Genomic DNA, 20818 nt, shown 5'->3' with positions numbered 1-20818 from the left:
AGTTTCCCAAGGGCAGGAAATCAGAACTGAAAAACTAATTGGCTTCCCCAAATCTGTTGCGCCTTTTAGGATGCACTGTGCTGCCTCTGCTACAATCTCTAGAGTTCTTTTTTTAATATATTTTTTACAAGTTGCTTTACATCGCACCGATACAGATACGTCTTATGGCGGTGATGGGACATGAAAGAGCTAGGAGTGGGAAGGATGCGACCGTGGCCTTAGCCCCAGCATTTGCATGGTGTGAAAATGGTAAACCATGGAAAACCATCTTCAGAGCTGCTGACAGTGGGATTTGAACCTACTATCTCCCGAATACTGGCTGCACTTAACCGACTGCAGCTCTCGAGCTCGGTCTAGAGTTCTAACCAGATAACTGAAGGAAACTGAAGACCAACCAATCCTTGGAACAAAACTTAAGAAAACAGTACTAGAAGCAGCAACAGAACAAATCACCAGAATCAATCAATACCTGCAAGACAACCAGTTGGATGAAGCAGCTAAAGAGCCTGAAAAAAAAGTTATAATGGATGCAACTATTCCATAAAGAAAGCAAAGGGTACAAGCATGGTTTGACGCAGAATGTTTTTGGGGAAGACGAAAATACTCTTCGATCCAAGGCAATCTAACAGACGCACAAATCTCCAGAACTATTCTGCAGCAAAAATGAATTACAAAGTCCTTCTGAAGGACAAGAAAACAACTTAACATTGAAGGAGAAGCAAGGAAAATAGCAAAAGAAGCTGCCAATGACCCTTTCATACCATTACAAAAAGGGAAAGCATACAACCACCAGCACCACAGACATGTCGACTAGGAAAATTAACTTCTCCAAAAACCTCAACGTATCAAGTAAAAAGGAAAATCCAACAAAGTGCCGAGCATTTACCCTCATGGAAGTTAATATTTAGAAATTTCATGATCCGTATTGAAGTGGGATTACAATATTTAAAAACAATAAACCTCACAGCATAATTCAACAGTTTTAGAAAACTAAAGTTATATATAAGCTGGACAAACCGCCATGGGTATACAACAACGGAGTCATCATTTTAACGGATTTTAAAATGGAATGCAACTTCATCTACCATATTTTATTTTATATTCATCTGTGCAACTGTTATAGTGTGTTTTTAAAGTTGTTTTAAAGTCATATTTCATATTCATCCATGCAGATGTTATAGTGTGTATAAAGTTGTTTTAGGGTTTTATTGTGTTTGCCCGATTTGACTTTGTGGCTGATGATGGCACATATGTGGTGCCGAAACTAGTACCTCATTTTAACGATATGTGATTCTTTCACATTAATAAATAGCTTTGTATTGAATAGGAGGAACCCTCTTAATTTTTAAATATTGTGGCCTCATGGAAGTGCCAGTAATCATGGGTGTACGAGAAGTCCCTGTTCTCCCACGTCAAAACATTATATTATATAGTGGCAAAGCAAAGTAATCTCTGTACAGGCCATGAAGGCCCTTGGAGGGGTGGAAGGTAAAGGCTTCCACTATTTCTAACCTCGGAACGTGATGGGGTAGAGAGGTTAGCTCTATGCCCGGCCGCTTTTTCCGCCAGGAATTAACCTGATACTCATTTTTGGTGTAGGCTGAGTGAACCTCAGGGCCATATGCACCTCCGGAAGTGGAAATCTCGTTTCTTAAATTTTACGACTTCCACTTCCTTCCAGGCGAACCGAGCACGCCTTTACCACCTCGGCCAGGCAGCCCCTATATTAGGCTATATAGTGGAGTACTTGCATATACAGATCCCCTGAATACATAGTATTTTTATGCATCATTGTGCCTTACACAGAGTTCTATCCATCTGAAAGTCCTCATCTTGCAGAGCATCTCAGGGTCATGTTTCGAAAGGCTTCCTCCACACTTTGGGGCAATTCTTCATTAGTCGTGTACTGACATTGAGCCACATGGGGCTTGATTACTCCCCCTAATTAGTTGTTTGGTGCGGTAAGTTTCGGCTTCGTGGTGGCCATTTCAACGGGGCTGGAGATATTGGTGAGCCACGCCCTAATCCAGCGGCCTCGAAATTGTTTATCAAGAGGAACTCGCACAGCTGGATATTAAAATGAGCTGGAGCACCATCCTGCTGTAACCACACATGATCCATGATTTGTCTTGGAGATGATTTATTGACCAAGTTTGTAACACATGTAAATATGAATTTCTATTCACGTACCGGTACCCTTCAAAATTATATTATCCGAACAGGTGTCGTGATGACATCCCGACCCATACCATAACGTGAGGTGGGTTCCCTTCCAACTCTTGCACATAATGGGAATTTTCCTTAGACGAGAAAACCACATTTCTCCTCTATGAACGGTAATATATTACACGTTCATCGGAAAATAACAATCTTGAGCGAGATAGGGCACAAGCATTGGTTCAAAATGGCGGCAGCGGCTAGTGATGTTTGTTCTCCGTGCGGCAAAAAAAGTGAGAAATTGTGAGGAATTCGTCAATTTTAAAGGGGATTGTGGACGTAACTTTCACAAGAAATCCACACGAATGTCAAAAAAAGGCTTACGAGGCTGTAAGAAGTGATCCGGAAAAGGTGTGGAAATGTAAACGTGACGATTGTCACCCGCCACCTAACCTAAGCGAATGTGACTTAGTTAAGGAGAAGATACAATTATCTGTTACAGGAATGAAAACTTTATTAATGGTTGAACTCAGTGCTATTAAGGAAGCGAAAGAATTTATAAATGACCAGTATGAGAAGTTCAAAACGCTCACAGGTGACTTGAAGAAAAGAACATCTGAAATAGAAAAATCTCTGTTGAGTGTAAACAATGATACCGGTACCAAACAGGCTTTGGATGGGTCAGAAGATCTTAAACAGTACATCCGCAGGAACAATAGGGATGTATCACGCAAAACTTGTCCGCTAGGCAGCGTAATGGTAATACCCGGTATGCACTTTCAGATGCTCGATTGTTTTATATGAGACTTATATGGAGTATTACTACATTTGCGATCATCGAAACGAAACTTTTGCTTTAAATGCACTAAAATGGTGTTACCATATTCTGCTAATGTTTTGTACAAGACGGGAAATGGTATAGGTGCAATGGCGATTGCGGATTTGGAAGCAGAATTAAAGAAAAGGGGCGAAAAAGTATCCGGAAAAATGCAAGAGTTCATTGAAAGGTACCAGTAAGGAATAAATGCAGCAACTCCTTCTTTTAGCGTTTTTTTTTTTAGATTTAATTTTTAAAGTACAAATAGCATTTTGAAAACATTCCTAATACGGTATTTTTTCCTTTCTTTGCCGGTTATAGGCGTACATAAGGCACGACATTGGTGTGACAGCAGTGCCTGGGGCTACATCCAGTACGACTGAACTTCATTTCCGTGTAGCGCACAAGTTTCAGGATCTTGTTTCGGACCATAAGACAAAATACCGGTATAAAAATTTCAAATTTGGAAGTAATGAGTTATTTTCTGTTCAGGAAGTCTGAAATTGATGGTGCTCCAGTGTCAAATTATAGGTCACTGTGTGATTCAGTGTACCGTACCGCACACGGTGTTATGGCTGTTTTCCTACATCTATATCTTCTTGCTCTCGGAGTTATTTCCAAGGTACCGGAGCCACACCATGAAAATATCGAAGGTACAGCGTTCTCCTTAAGTCTTCGTCTTTCGCCTAAAATTATTGAAATAGGTCATATTAACTTTTAAGAATGTACTACCTTATTATAAAATTATTTCTCAATTAGTACTAATTTGCTTACTTACCAGTTTCAGTAATGGCGTAATCTTCAACTGTAAAATGTTTCGAGCAGACTTTGATATTAGGAGTCATATTTTTATTTCGTAGGTCTTGCCTACGAATCGCATGCAACCACTTTTTACGGAAAGCATCTTGCTTAGGAAATTGATGGTATGAATACGGTCGACCTTGATTTTGGGACATTGGGACACAGCAATTGTCAGGCATCACAATTTTCTCGTCGTCTTTGTTGTCGTAACGATATATTAAATCTTTAACTTTAACATTTAACTAGGTAACTTCCATTAAAAACACATACAAACAAATGACGATCGACAAGCGCATACCGGGTACTACACGTGAGACATCTATCGGTAGTGTTTCAGTACATCCCTATTGGCTAATTAGTGGAATGCCAGAAATGGCAGAAGAAAATGTGTATGACTTGGTACCGGTAATACAAACAGCCGGGGCATTGGGGGTTGATTTAGGTTTTCAGGAGATTGAGGTCGCTCATCGTCTGCCATCAAGAGGTGAGAACGTTGGAAGAATTGTGGTGAAATTCACTAACAGGTGGAAGAAAGACGAAGTAGTGAATACGAGAATACAGAAAAAGAGTGTTAAACACGCAGGATATTGGACTGAACTGCCCATCACACAAAGTATTCATTAACGACCATCTTTCGCCTAAAAACGAGAACATTGCAAGAAGGTGCAGGCTACTGAAGCAGAGTGGCAAAATATTTGCCACGTGGACAAGGGACTGCAAAATCTACGTCCGCGAAGCTAGGGATGAATTGAAATGTTACATTTTTTACCCCTGCAATACAAGATTACCAACAAGAATAATACCCACATCCTCAACTTTAAATGATCATATAAGTTACACTCAAACTTTGCCACTGCTGATTTACTATTTATATAATGTAATAAGTGACCTTAGTGATCATAATATTCTAATTCTAGAAGTAAGAACACAAATTAAAGAGAGTAATCCATTCAGTACGGTAGTGACGCAAATGTACAAACATGAAAATAAATTACACTAGGCTAAATGAATTTTTCACAAGAAATAAATGTTCAAATCTAGCTGCTGACGTGAACAAAGTATACGATCAGCTCTATGCTTTTATTAGCGAGGGACTCAGAGTAGCTAGTTTAAATATTGGGCAAAACCACCAAAAAAGATACATATAAGCCATGGGTAACACAAACATTCCTAGAAGTGGTAAAAAGAAAAAATATCCTATACGCAAAAACTAAAGCTAAAAACCCTTCAACTCAAACAATCGAAGGGTACACAAGATGTTGCAAGGACGTAATTAAAATGAAAAAATTGCTAAAAAGGTCATGTTATAATCATGTAATTAGAAAAGGGGATACTAACAAATACAGTAGAGACAATACGCGACACTTCCGGATTTAGTCTTGTTAAAATGGGAGACAATTTGAAATTGGCGCTCCTAGTGGCTTGACCTGAAAATTCGCGCTAAATTCAAATATCAATGGAAATGTATATGCGGAAATGGACAAAATAAATTACGTCTAGAAAGAAAGTGCGACTAAGATATTAACTTCAAAGTTGCTAAAGCAATTTTGGATAAATGAATGAAGAATTATTGAACAGGTTATTATTTAAAGATTGAAATTAGACATATAATCAAGATTTGAAATGGACTGCTGTGAAAGGGCTTGATCTTTCATTTATGCATTACTTTTTTAGCTTTAGAATTCCTGCCTGAACGTTCACAGCGAGATTTTTCTTTTTTCTCACTTAAAAGCATTGTATCATCATATTAAAACAATTGTGAACAAAAATATCGACACATTTCGTACAAACACGATTCAATGAATTTTTATTTAAGAGCTGGACAGGTTTCCTTTTAACTTGAAGCCTACTAACAGAAAGAAAATATATAAATTTAGCCTCAAAAACATTCAAACTTTCCCTATAAGCAATACTTGCCATAATGCCATTACATTAGGGTAAAGCAAATTTGCATCATCATATTGTTTCAACAAAATATGTACATTTCTTAAATCACCCATATTTTCTTCAGTTCTTGACAACGCATTACGGTATTCTAAATGGGGTAACGTGGAACACAACTAGCCATACACATATGCATATGTATTTTCCTGAATTAAATCAAACCCCCCGATCACACCTACAACAACACATCGGTATTGAAGGTTAACTACTGCACTGTACAATAAAATATGCGTATTCTATTTTAAGCCAGTTAAAATATGAGTCGAGCAGGTGAGAAGATTATGAAGTACTATAAAATTCTCTTTGTCACTGGAAGAATATATTAACACCAAAATCTTCACACACAAATACACGTGCTCTTATGACAGAATCTTATTTCTCAGGTCAATCCGCTAGAGAGAGCTCTAATAGCTGTCCCTCGATATCTCGCTGAGTGTCGCGTAATGTCTCTACTGTATTTGATACTAATAAAGAAATGTGGAAGGCAGTAAACCAAACGTTATAGAACTTGTGTATAAAAATGTTCAACACACTTCTAATCAAGATTTTTGTAAAGCTTTTAACCCATTTTTGTTAATGTAGTTGGAAACTTGGTTAAAGATCTTGGTCCATGCAACCCATCTTTGCTATCTAATCATACAATCTGCAACTCTCCATACTTTAGGCCAACAGATGTTAAGGAAGTTACACAAATCAAAGAAGCACTAGCCAAGAAGATTAACTACACAGATGATGGAATAAATAACATACTCCTCAAGAGGTGTGTAAATCATCTGGCTCTCTTGCTCACTGAGATAATTAATTTGTCATTGCAAATAGGAGTAATACCTGTTACATGTAAAATTGCAAGAGTGGTACCAGTTCTTAAGAAAGGAACACAGTCTGACCCCAGTAATTACAAGGCCACTGTGTATAGAACCTTCACTAGCAAAAGTACTTGTAGTAGTAATAAAAAAAAGTTTGAATTTCCGAACAAAAACAAATTTTTTCTTCAAATTTCAGTATGGCTTCCCACACAAACACAGTACACTTTCAGTTGCTTTTGACATAGTGTGTCTTATACAGAATACATTAGATAAAAATAAAATAGCAGCTGGTCTTTTCATAGATCTTGCAAAGGCATTTGACACAGTTAACCATATCCTACTACTTAGTAAACTAGCCAATGTAGGAATTAGAGGAATAGCCTTTGTGTGGTTTAAAATTACTTAACTGATAGGAAGCAATATGTTAATATCAATGAAACTAAAGGGCCCATCTACAATATTAAACATGGTGTCCCACAAGGGTCAGTGCTGGGACCATTACTCTTTCTAATATTTATTAATGATATAGGTTATCAAGAGTTTACTGGTAATATATTCCTGTTTGCAGATGATATATTTATATTTGATGACAGCAGTTGCGAACAAAAGATTATGGAGTTTATGCAAAAAGATCTGGGCATACTAACATCATGGCTGAACAGAAATAATCTAGTAATAAGCACCTCGAATGCAAAATACATGATATTCCATAAACCAACACAAATTATCAATACCTATAATATCGTAAAATTTGGCAATGAGCCCATCGAAAGAGTAAAGCAGTTTTCATATTAGGGCTGGCTTTAGACAACTGAAGTTAGAATGAGCATATCTCAAATGTAAAGGAAAAAATTATTAGTGTAATTTGAGTACTAAAAAGTTTGAAGGACTATAGAATAAGCAATCAACACTTAAGAAACATGTATACCTCCCTCATACATTCACACCATATGTACATGTATATAATATGGGGAACTTGTACACAGGAAGCTGTAAAGGAACTAGAAATACTTCAAAAGAGAGCTTTAAAAATTATGTATGGATATGATTTACTAAAACCGTCTGTGGAAAATTTTCAGGAAACAAACATATTGCCAGTACAATGCCAGATTAAATACTCTCAAGCTTTATTTATATTCAGGTATAAAAATAATATGATTTCTGTTAATACAGAACTACGATACAGCAAAGATATTCACACCCATTACATAAGATCAGCAAACCAGTTTTACAAAGATTCCACAAACACTACCAAATATGGTATTAAAAGCATTACTTATTCAGCAAGCACAGCCTTTAACTATCTACCTCCAAAATTGAAACAAATCAATAAGTTGTACAGATTTAAAAAAGAAGTACGCAAGTACTACCTAGAACAATATGTTCAAGAATAAATCGGTAACCACTGTGTACCTATTTTCCCACCTGTGTTTAGTTTATTTTAAATATCTTCTTTTTCCATGTAAAATAATGATAATATGATGTAAATCAATATGTATACAATATTTCTTGTTATATATATAGGCCTATGCCTTATCTGTTAACTGAAACTAAAAGCTGCCAAGGTGTGATTGTAAAGGTCAGTCCCTCCTTCAGCCACTAGCTCACTGGGACATTCTATAATAAATAAATAAATAAATAAATAAATAAATAAATAAATAAATAAATAAATAAATAAATAAATAAATAAATAAATAAATAAATAAATAAATAAATAAATAAATAAATAAATAAATAAATAAATAAATAAATTCATTTCCAAATCTCTTGTAACGTGGTAATACGCTGTTGAGAGTGGTACTTGAAGTTCAGATGCTTTTTAAGAATGGATTTAATTAGAGACTGCTTGAGTGAGGTTTCTTCTTGTGTTTTTTTACATCCACTGCTCGACCTGTCTTTGACACTGCCTGAAGCAAAAGCATGTTTCTCCCAGGCAAGCAAGTAGCTTTATGAGATGGGGACTTGCCAAAGCACTCATTATCTCTGTCATTATTTGCCATGCCTATGGTTGTTCATGCTCCCGCACGCCACTAATAGCTCCTCGACAGTATAACTGTGTCCGCTCATATCACCCACGGCTTCACACCTGAAGTGAGACTGACAAAAACGCTTTTTGAAAGCTTCAAAGCAAGGATACCAATACAATTGCTATTTAATTCCCCAATTATACAAACTCAACAGTCCATGTCATAATGTAATAAATTAACAATATGAAACTAGTTGTAAGGGGACTTCTCAGACACCCTGCAGGGCCTGATGGGATCTTCAGTAAATACATCAAACAATCCTCGGAATTACTCTTGGACTCTTGGAGATCCCTATTGAACAAATTCTTAAGGCCTGTCTCAACTGATTAACATTTAACACCGACATGTTAAATTTAACGTTTTACAGTTGACAAGTATATTGTGATTGTGTCTTCCACTTGACTTTGCATGTTAACTCAGAATGTTGAGGTTAACACTTTTAATATGTTGGCGTGTTTTCCGCTCCAAGTGGAAAACATGTCAAGTCAATTCGTTGTTCGTGAGATGTCGGCACAGCTCCGGCAACTTCCGTGCTGTTTCCATGCCAACAGATAGCCTGAACGACGCAAACGTCGTACTTCTCGTGAACAACACTCCGCCACACTAAATTCTCTTTGTCATGAGCTACAAATACAGTACGCGCACGTGTGTCGTTCTCTCTGCACTATACTAACATTTATAGTCATAAATGGAGTGGAGCAAGGAGATTACTCTGGACTTAATGATATAATAGAAAGGCCTTGTTTGTGCGATGTCTCATCAAAGGAATACAGAGATAAAACGAAGGAAGCCGACAGTTTCCAGGAACTCGAAATTATCTATAATTGTGCCTGCGAGTGCATCGAAAAAAACTGGCGTCTCTCCGCTCCCAGTAGAGTTGATAGTTGCAAAAAATTCATAAAAGTCCGGGGCGGGAGTGGACGAAAGTTTATAATTCAAAATTGGTTTGCTTTTGAAGCAATGAGCAGTATGAGGGGAGGAAATTTGCCTAATAAAACTGCATTTATAAACCATAACAAGAAGCAACAGTGGCAATAAAAAAGGCCAAATCCTCTTCATCTGAGTCCATTGTCCTTGCTTGAAAATACTAGACAGCACCTAAATGTATTGCCGCAAAGTGATATGATGAACTACTTGTATATAAACAAAGGAAGTCAAGTTTAACATGTTTATTAAGTGTGGACATAATGTTAAATGAAACAGTATTTAACACTTAACTGGTGACACCATCAATATGTTAAATGTTAACATTTAAGTTAACACTTTTAACATTTAACATGTTGTTGCTAAATGTTAACCAGTGGAGACCGGCCTTTACAGAACAATAGCATTGGAGAGCAATATGCTTAAAACTTTCACCAAACTAATTACCAATAGGCTCATACAAGGAACCGAAAACCCAGTTCCACAGGAACAATTTCGGTTCAGAAAAGGAAGAAGCATACTTCACGCAGTGAAAATCTGAGTTCAATACGGATCAATCAAAAATGAAATTTATAACCGTTGAAAACTTAATGGACGATATAGAAGAGCTCCTGAGACACCAAAAAAGAAAGCTGTACTGCATGTTTATCAATTACAAGGAAGCTTTTGACCTAAGACAGGAAGAAACTCATGGAACTACTGGAGCATTCATTTGGATAAAATCATACCATGGTGAGAATACTAAGGAACATCCTGGAATATAGCAGAGTGTTAATAATGAACTCCTTGCTTCGTTAGCAGAGTTTATTAAAAAATGGAATATTCTCAGGAGACCCCATGAGGTCCCTGCTGTTCACTATTGCAAAATCAGACATAATTAAAGCAATAAGAGAAAATAATAATACTAATAACATGAATGCAGCAATATGGCCATATACAATTTCTATTAAGCTATTGTAAATAATTAACACATAATCAACGTTATCTTAATTTTACAATAATTTCTGTTAGACTAAAATTACTCCTCCAAGCAGAATTTCTGTACGGAGTTCTGTTTCCTTGAGCACTTGAGAACATGATACCTCTCACAATGTTGATTGAAACAGTCGCACACACGGTCTTCATCATATGCATGATAGGTTTTCCTTCTGCGTATTCGGTGGTGAAAACTGTGCACTGCCATTCAAGTCACCAGGTGTTGCAGTTCATAGTTTGCTCCCGTCCATATGTGAGACGTCATCTCGAACACTAGAGGAAGCATTGTGTATTATGATAGACTCAGCACATTATGTGGCCTTAACTTTTCTAATCTCCTCCGCTATTGATGTCTAGGTGTTCCCATACTATCTCGAGGCCATAGGTAATTGTAGGAAGGATCTTGATATCGAAAAGACGCGCCACTGCATCAACTGACACCTTGCACAAATCTGTTATCTCGGCAGTGGCCCTGGTTGCCGAAAGAGTTATGTCTGTGATATGATGGGTGAAACACTTCACAGTTGTCTGCAAGATGACTCCTAAATATTTATAATTGTTAACACTCCTCAAAATGTCGCTGTAAGTTACTTTGTCGGACTGACGTAGTCTTCCTCTATTCCTGAATACCATGTCTACTGTTTTTCTGGTCTTTTAATTGGAGATTGTTCTCTTGGGCGTACGATGCCAGTCGGTTGAAAGTTTTTTGAAAGTCCTTGCATCGCTTGACTGTTAAAACCATGTCATCCGCATAGATATAAAGTTGTGCACCATCATCAATTCTCTGTACTACAGTACATCTGCTGTGGCGATGGAAAGTAGGATCGGGCTTAATGGATCGCCTTGTAACACCCCATTAGTCTGTGTGATTGGTCCTGAGCTTGAAATATTATCCTGAATGTGTATGGTGTTGTTCGATAGTATGTCTGTGACAATTTGTTATGTAGTGGTTCTTTCTGATTTGTTTGCTCAGACTAGTATCGTGGTTCTATTTGCAGGTCATAAGCTTTGGTGGAATCGATGAATATGTACTGCATGCAGCTTTCCGCTAGGGGTACAAAATGCCTCCTCAGTGTCTCGTAACACGCATTTCACTGCCTGAAGTGTATTTCTGCCTCTTTGGATTGCGCAACAGTGTTCGTCAAAAAAGACCCGATTTGTGGCAGACAGGAGAATGGTATCAGCAGATCTGTTAGTGTAGGTAACCTCGCTATTAGAATCATAGTCATCGCTTTCAGAAGAGCAGAAGGAATGGGCACAAAGTACGAGGGGCACCAAAAAAGGAATAATTTTTTAAAGCAATATATTTTCAATTTTTTTACAAAACAGCCTTATACCCTTCAAAATACTCTCCATTACAGCTAATACATTTGTCCCACGGGTTCCTCCACTGTTCAAAACATTTTTTGTAGTCAGCTTCAGAAATCTCTGACAGCTCCTCCCTTGTTTTTTTTCTTGACCTCTTCAATGTTGTCAAATCGGTGTCCTTTCATGCCCCTATTCATGCGGAAAATTCGCACGCAAGGGGCAGCGGAACCATGCCATTTTTAGCCAAAAGCTGTCTAACAGAGATGACTGTCTGCAGGTGCATTGTCATGGTGTACGAATCAGTCCCCTATCTTCCACAAATCGGGTCTTTTTTGACGAACACTGTTGCGTAATCTTCTTAAAACTTCCCAATAAAAGGTTTACACTTTGTTCACTTAAACTTGCCATCATAAAAAAAACGAAACAAGAAAAAAACAGCGCTAGCAAGAACAATCACTGCAGATGAACAGAACAAGGCAGGTCAACAACACAGGTGGCACTGAACTGGCAATGAGTTGCGCTACACATGCCTAACGGCAGAAATGGAAACAACACAACACAGATAGGTCCTATGGCGACGATGGGATGGGAAAGGCCTAGGAGTTGGAAGGAAGCGGCCGTGGCCTTAATTAAAGTACAGCCCCAGCATTTGCCTGGTGTGAAAATGGGAAACCACGGAAAACCATTTTCAGGGCTGCCGATAGTGGGATTCGAACCTATTATCTCCCGGATGCAAGCTCACAGTCGCGCGCCTCTACGCGCACGGCCAACTCGCCCGGTAACACAAGCTTTGCCCACGACAATGTTATCCCTCATATGACATATACAGTCATCTTGGTTCTCATGAGCACTTTGTTATCCCAAAGTAGATATCATGCAAGGTTGTAGAAGTTGGAACTGCTAGATACTCTGCTGGAAATCAAACTACCAAGGTATTTGAATACCTGTACACATTGAAAGTTTTCACCTTCAAGCTTTATGTGGCAGCCGGTATGTTTCCTCTGTACCAGTTAGGATCACCCAGGTCCCATTTGCCCTTATAAAGAATATTGACCAAGCAAGTTGGCCGTGTGGTTAGGGGCGCACAGCTGTGAACTTACATTCGGGTGATAGTGGGTTAAAACCCCACTGTCGGTAGCCCTGACGATGGGTTTCTGTGGTTTCCCACTCTCACACCAGGCAAATGCTGGCTGTAGCTGTACCTTAAATAAGGCCATGGCCGCTTCCTTCTCACTTCTAGCCCTTTCATACCCCTTTGTCAGTGCGACATAAAGCAACTTGTAGAAAAAAAGAAAAAATCATCTTGATCTTTTACCTTCTCCAACCATCCGGCATTTTTCTCCTCTTGAGACACTCATCTGTTAGTGAAGCCCATGTTCTTCTCCATATTGGTATAAGAACTTTCAGATGCTCGATACATATCTGATCTATACAACAGAAGCAGCGATGACTAGCAAATGGAGGTAAGCACACCAGAAATTACGACATGTGGTCACCAGGATGGCGGTGCGCGGGTTTCATACCAAATTGTGCATAAATAAGAAGTATCACATCCCCAGCAGTGATTGTCTGTTTGAACTTTGTAATGAACGCTACCACATTCTAAGTTGTAAATTACGATAAGGAAGTATCTGTGAATAATCGAGTTTTTAATGCAAAATTGAGACACATGCAGTGGGACGTGCTCTGCGGAACAGTTGTAGGAAGGTCTACGACAAGTACTGCAGGCTTAGGAAACCCGACCACCACCAGAGCAAGAAACAACACAGTCAGAATTCCAGCCTGTTATGGAAGAAGAAATAAAACAGGCAATCAACGGCACTTGGGATGGGAAAGGCTGCAGGTGTTAAGTTTTGTGGTTGCAGTGGTTCTAGAAGCATAAATTTTGTATTTATTAGGAGATGCTTTCTGAACTATCCCCTGAGTAGGGTTAAAGGCTAGGCAAGATATATTTGTTTGAAAGATAATATTTTCACATTTTTTGTCAATCGTCATGGTACAAAAACATAAAGGCGAGTGCACACTGATTCGCGGCTCATTCGGGCGGCCGACCAATCCACCGCAACGTATGAGGCCGGTAAGAGAGAGGGACAAAGAACACTACTACGACGTTGTCGTAAATGCGTGCGCGTTGAATTTGGGTTAAATTATACATTACTACGAAATACACATGTTCATATATTCTCTTGGAGTATGACCTGTGAATGAGCTTTATTAGTATAATACCTGCGTGACACAAAGTGGTCCGTCCACCTTTCCCCATAGGAAGTCTTAAACCTACTGTGCCCTCTTTATCTTGCCAGATTTTTGCTATTTTGTTGTGCGTCGCACCGACGCAGATAGGTCTTATTGCGTACGGATACAAAGCATCGACAATGCTTAAAAAACCTCGTGAACCAAGCTCTTTATAATAACAACATGCATACAGCAAGAATACAGCGTGGTCAGTAGTATAGAACAATAAATTTAAAAATTGAAAAGGAAGATTGACGTCACACGCATAACTCTCTTATAAGTAGAGACGGGAATTTGCCTATTTTATTCCTGTGTTCAGAAACGTAGGCTTTTGAGATATAAATCCGTTTTAGGGTCTTTTTAGCTAGATTTCGTTGGTTTTATTGTGCCTATCATAGCCTATTTCAGGTGTTTGTGCTTTTTGGTATATATTTGCTTCTTTGATGCTTTTTGACTGTATTTTAAAGAAGCCGGTTTTGTTCCAATGCATTATATTGTAGCTGGTGTGCTCGACAGAATCTTCTTCTCTATTCTGAATATCTCTTTACCCACGAACAAAAACGGGAATTACCGGGCGAGTTGGCCGTGCGCGTAGAGGCGCGCATCCGGGAGATAGTAGGTTCGAATCCCACTATCGGCAGCCCTGAAAATGGTTTTCCGTGGTTTCCCATTTTCACACCAGGCAAATGCTGGGGCTGTACCTTAATTAAGGCCACGGCCGCTTCCTTCCAACTCCTAGGCCTGTCCTATCCCATCGTCGCCATAAGACCTATCTGTGTCGGTGCGACGTAAAGCCCCTAGCAAAAAAAGAAAAAACGGGAATTCTCGGTAATCACCAGAAATAGTGCTTGGGAAATTTCCATCAGGAGAAACCCGGAACAATTTAACCTCAAAGCCTTCAACCCCTTCAACCCCTTCAACCTCTTAAGACACATACAAGGACCAATGAACGTCGAACTGTGTTGTACCACCTATATGCCCTATCTCCCTCTCGACGCGGACTGTTGTACGTGTATGCTTCATCTTCAGAATTGTTGTGATTTATTGTGAAGAAGAAGAAGAAGTGTGTCCGCGGGAATGACCAAAGGAAAATCGCCGGACGTCCTATTGGCTGAAAGAGTGATCATCATTTCATCCTCATCACGACGCGCAGGTCGCCTACGGGTGTCAACTCAAAAGATCTGCACCTGGCGAGCCGAACTTGTCCTCGGACACTCCCGGCATTAAAAGCCTTTTCATTTCATTCATAATTTTTTGTGATTGAGAACTACGATTGCATTTCATTGTAGCATTTATAGGCCGATTAATGTATGTATTGTAGTACTTCATTTTGTTGCAATGCTGTATTAGTCGTGAAATTTCAATAATTTATATTGCTAAAATGTAAATAATCGTTTAATTACTGGAAGATGAGTTAAAACGCCGGTGATCTCTCGTCGCAGAGTGGATACAAATTAAAAATCAGTATTTTGATCATTCGTTCAGCCCGTGGACCGCTATTCACATAGACGCGTAACGGCTGTCATTTGTTTTCTCGCTCGCGGCTAGTGCTGGGAGAGGAGGTAGTCCTCCGAGTGATGAATCGGTTGTAGCAAGTGAAGCGCTCCACCGGTATTCTCCGGTACTACTGCGTAGAATTGTTGAGGTATACGGAGGGTGGCGGAGGAAACAGAGTGAACGTGCTCTGCTCATTCATACGAAACACTCCTTCCAGTCAGTTATTGCGTGTGACGGTGAAATTTCTGGCACCATTACCTTCACTGTGTAGCTAATGCCACGAAAACCATCAGTTGTCTGGAATTTTTTCGATGCTGAAGGCGATCAGAAGAAATCTGCCAAGTGCAAATTATGTGCACCAGTGGCGAATGTTAGGATTAAGACATGGGCTACCACTAGACTTAGGTTACCTCTTTCGATGGTTGTTTTAGTGAATGTCAAGCCTTCAGCGTTTTGAACTGCAGCCAACGGAGAAGCCTGCTCTGTTGTCAAGGCTGCTTTACAGGCTATTGCCCCGGCCTCTGCTACTGCCAATGCTCAACCCCTGATCAGTGGAGATGGCAGCCTAAGGTTTAGCAAATGAAAGTCCTGCTTTGTGGCTAAATGGACAGAACGTTTGCTTTTGGTCTGATGGCCCCGGTTCAGTTTCCAAAATCAACCCACTCATACTGTTAATTCTCCTGGCTTGGGAACTGGGTCTTTATGACGTCTTCGCCATTCATTTTATCCCATTAGGTCAACACTAAGCCTATATAGATGCCATGCCAAATTATTATTATTATTATTATTATTATTATTATTATTATTATTATTATTATTATTATTATTATTATTATTATTATTATTATTATTATTATTATTATTGTTTTACAGCGGTCGTACTCATTGTTCACTGGTTAATTAGCTTGCTCGGGAGCTCAGTGGGGGTGCCCGACCCATGATCACGGGTTCGATTCCAACCAAAAAAGGAAACACTAAACCTGAAAGATGGCATTTCATTTTAGCAGATCTACCAATAAAAATAAAACTATATTGCTCCACTAACAGTAGCCCTGCAGTCTCTTCTACAAGGATGTAGAAGTAAACGGCAGTGCGGAATACCCGCACTCCCTTATCTATATCATTAAGTCAGAAGTATAAGGTGAGGAAGTACACTGACTGACAGAGCAAATGCAACACCAAGAAGGAGTGGTTCGAAAGGGATGAAAGTTAGGGAAAAAACAGAGACGGCACGGACGAATAATTGATGTTTATTTCAAACCGATATGCAGGTTACACAATGCGCACGGCATCGACTCAGTAGGATGTAGGACCACCGCGAGCGGCGATGCACGCAGAAACACGTCGAGGTACAGAGTCAATAAGAGTGCGGATGGTGTCCTGAGGGATGGTTCTCCATTCTCTGTCAACCATTTGCCACAGTTGGTCGTCCGTACGAGGCTGGGGCAGAGTTTGCAAACGGCGTCCAATGAGATCCCACACGTGTTCGATTGGTGAGAGATCCGGAGAGTACGCTGGCCACGGAAGCATCTGTACACGTCGTAGAGCCTGTTGGGAGATGCGAGCAGTGTGTGGGCGGGCATTATTCTGCTGAAACAGAGCATTGGGCAGCCCCTGAAGGTACGGGAGTGCCACCGGCCGCAGCACATGCTGCACGTAGCGGTGGGCATTTAACGTGCCTTGAATACGCACTAGAGGTGACGTGGAATCATACGCAATAGCGCCCCAAACCATGATGCCGCGTTGTCTAGCGGTAGGGCGCTCCACAGTTACTGCCGGATTTGACCTTTCTCCACGCCGACGCCACACTCGTCTGCGGTAACTATCACTGACAGAACAGAAGCGTGACTCATCGGAGAACACGACGTTCCGCCATTCCCTCATCCAAGTCGCTCTAGCCTGGCACCATGCCAGGCGTGCACGTCTATGCTGTGGAGTCAATGGTAGTCTTCTGAGCGGACGCCGGGAGTGCAGGCCTCCTTCAACCAATCGACGGGAAATTGTTCTGGTCGATATTGGAACAGCCAGGGTGTCTTGCACATGCTGAAGAATGGCGGTTGACGTGGCGTGCGGGGCTGCCACCGCTTGGCGGCGGATGCGCCGATCCTCGCGTGCTGACGTCACTCGGGCTGCGCCTGGACCCCTCGCACGTGCCACATGTCCCTGCGCCAACCATCTTCGCCACAGGCGCTGCACCGTGGACACATCCCTATGGGTATCGGCTGCGATTTGACGAAGCGACCAACCTGCCCTTCTCAGCTCGATCACCATACGCCTCGTAAAGTCGTCTGTCTGCTGGAAATGCCTCCGTTGACGGCGGCCTGGCATTCTTAGCTATACACGTGTCCTGTGGCACACGACAACACGTTCTACAATGACTGTCGGCTGAGAAATCACGGTACGAATTGGGCCATTCGCCAACGCCGTGTCCCATTTATCGTTCGCTACGTGCGCAGCACAGCGGCGCATTTCACATCATGAGCATATCTCAGTGACGTCAGTCTACCCTGCAATTGGCATAAAGTTCTGACCACTCCTTCTTGGTGTTGCATTTGCTCTGTCAGTCAGTGTACATGCGATGAGTAACGCATGGTTGATAGCAGTGGCGATGTCACGGACCGAAGCATAGCACACCTATCCTACGCCGGTCCCCGCTCCTATCCGATATCCATCAGCAAGCCGCTTGTGGCGAGTTGAGGGGAGAGGGGCGAGAGTCTGGGCTGCAATATCAGTCTTGCCTTGCTCTCAGAAGTATATGCGACGTTTTTTCTCACTGCTTTCAAGTTTTGTAAATGGAACCATGTTGCAGATGCTTTTAATGTGCTTTAGACTTCCATCGTTCTCAGCTGAGATTTGGGCTTCACTGATAGCCTTGGTATCCCTCAGTATACGGCACTGATATGCACGTAGTATTTCAAAGGGAGGCGGCATATCTAATTTATTTGATCATTTTAAGAGGAAAAATAAGCAGTGTTTGGAACCAACAACTGAGCTAAGTAGCGAGATGTACGCCCCAGGGAGTGAAGAGCATGAGCGCTTGAATCGGAGTTTGGCTATGTTTGTTTCTAATGATATGAAACCGCTCGACATTGTCCGGGATGAAGGCTTCAGGAAGTTTCTTAACGAATTAAATCCGAGGTAAAAACTACCATGTCGCCTAACTCTGTCTAAGGTAGGTGGAAAATGAATTCAAATCGCACCATTTATTGTGCAGTATTACAATTAATTACCAGCTATTTTGTGATCGATACGTATGTTATATTTATATTTTCTTAGGGAATTCTAGGCGAAATACAGTACATGACGAAGTACGAAATAAGCTGAACATCGAACTGGCTGCAGCAAAACATGTCGCTTTAACGACTGACTGTTGGACATCCAATAGACAGGACCCGTACGGTACATAACTGTGATTGCCAATTTTATATCAAAGGCGTCAAATGCACTGATGTCCGCATGTCTGGCAACGAAAATTCTGGAAGGAAGTTGAACCGCGGAGCATATCGCTAGCCGCTTGTCAGACATCATCAATTCTTGGCAGCTGTCTGGTAAAGTGTCAGCAATTACTACAGATAACGCTGCAAATATGGTAGCTGCGGTACGAAAGTTAAATATTCGCCATGTTCCCTGTGTAGCGCACACACTTACTATACGCGAACTTTTTCTTGAGCCCGATTTTTACGGGGTGAGGGATAAGGAGGGAGCGCTGACTGTTCGGGTTATACTGCCAACTGGATGGAAATGAAATCTGAATTGAATCGATAATATGATCGATCGATATGAATTTTCTAAACATTTACTATCCTACGCCAACAACTCTATCACACATATATTATTTAACATTATATAACATTTCTCGATGCGAATCTTGTTCCTAGCATGAATTATATAGTTTTATATAGTTTGGCTTTGCTGTGTAAACAACATCAGTACTAGTTGTGTACGGCAGATGTCGCACAGCGATGCATAGTTTGTGTTTCAAAGGTTGCCAATATGGATGTCGAAGGTAAACGAGGTCTACCCATTCAGCACTAGGGAGCTCAGGGCTCAAGAAAAGTTTCGCGTATAGTAATTTGGCCATAAGTGATGTGGTAAAGAGCACGGTCCGTTTTCGTACGATTTGGATACTTACTCAGTGTAATGTAGATAATATTTAGCTTATTGCTCATGTACATAGATAACTTTTATGGCCATACTTACTTCCATTTACTTTATTACTTATTTTGTTCTCTTTATGCATTGCTTATTTTTTCAGTTTGTATCTTACTTTTTCATTATGACTTTGTCTCTTTCTCATTATCATTAAGCTCCGAATTTTATTCTGTTTGTTGAATTCTGCTTTCTTTCTTCATTATATGTTGTCCAAATCTGTAATTTTTAGCTTATCTTTGATTTTATGATAGAATAGTACATTCCTTTTATACATGTATTATCTGTAAATTAATTATGTGGTTAAGTGTAACTTCGCCACTGCTAAAATTAAATAAATAAATAAATAAATAAATAAATAAATAAATAAATAAATAAATAAATAAATAAATAAATAAATAAATAAATAAATAAATAAATAAATAAATAAATAAATAAATAAATAAATAAATAAATAAATAAATAAATAAATAAATAAATAAATAAATAAATAAATAAATAAATAAATAAATAAATAAATAAATAAATAAATAAATAAATAAATAAATAAATAAATAAATAAATAAATAAATAAATAAATAAATAAATAAATAAATAAATAAATAAATAAATAAATAAATAAATAAATAAATAAATAAATAAATAAATAAATAAATAAATAAATAAATAAATAAATAAATAAATAAATAAATAAATAAATAAATAAATAAATAAATAAATAAATAAATAAATAAATAAATAAATAAATAAATAAATAAATAAATAAATAAATAAATAAATAAATAAATAAATAAATAAATAAATAAATAAATAAATAAATAAATAAATAAATAAATAAATAAATAAATAAATAAATAAATGAATGTTGCAAGCCATATAATATCAACAGTTACCATGATGCGCCGTCTTCTCGAGGTAAAGGACCAACTCATAGTGGCTCAGTCGGAACTTGTGAATGCGCCGCAAGCACTAACAGGTGAGAATTACGAATACAGTGTAATGTTTTGAAAACCCTATATTTTTGTAACATTTGATTATAATGTATGACCTTAACTTTTTCCAGCTGACGAATGGTTGACTTTAAAGGAGTGCGTAGCAATATTCTAGACTGATTCGAAATTATGACTACCAGGTTATCCGGAGAACTATAGCCCACACCACGTGTTCTCACGAGAGTT

This window comes from Anabrus simplex, chromosome X, assembly GCF_040414725.1.
Source record: "Anabrus simplex isolate iqAnaSimp1 chromosome X, ASM4041472v1, whole genome shotgun sequence".
In the NCBI taxonomy this organism is placed as follows: domain Eukaryota; kingdom Metazoa; phylum Arthropoda; class Insecta; order Orthoptera; family Tettigoniidae; genus Anabrus; species Anabrus simplex.
The sequence above is the reverse complement of the archived record's forward strand: the minus strand, read 5'-3'. Positions refer to the sequence as shown.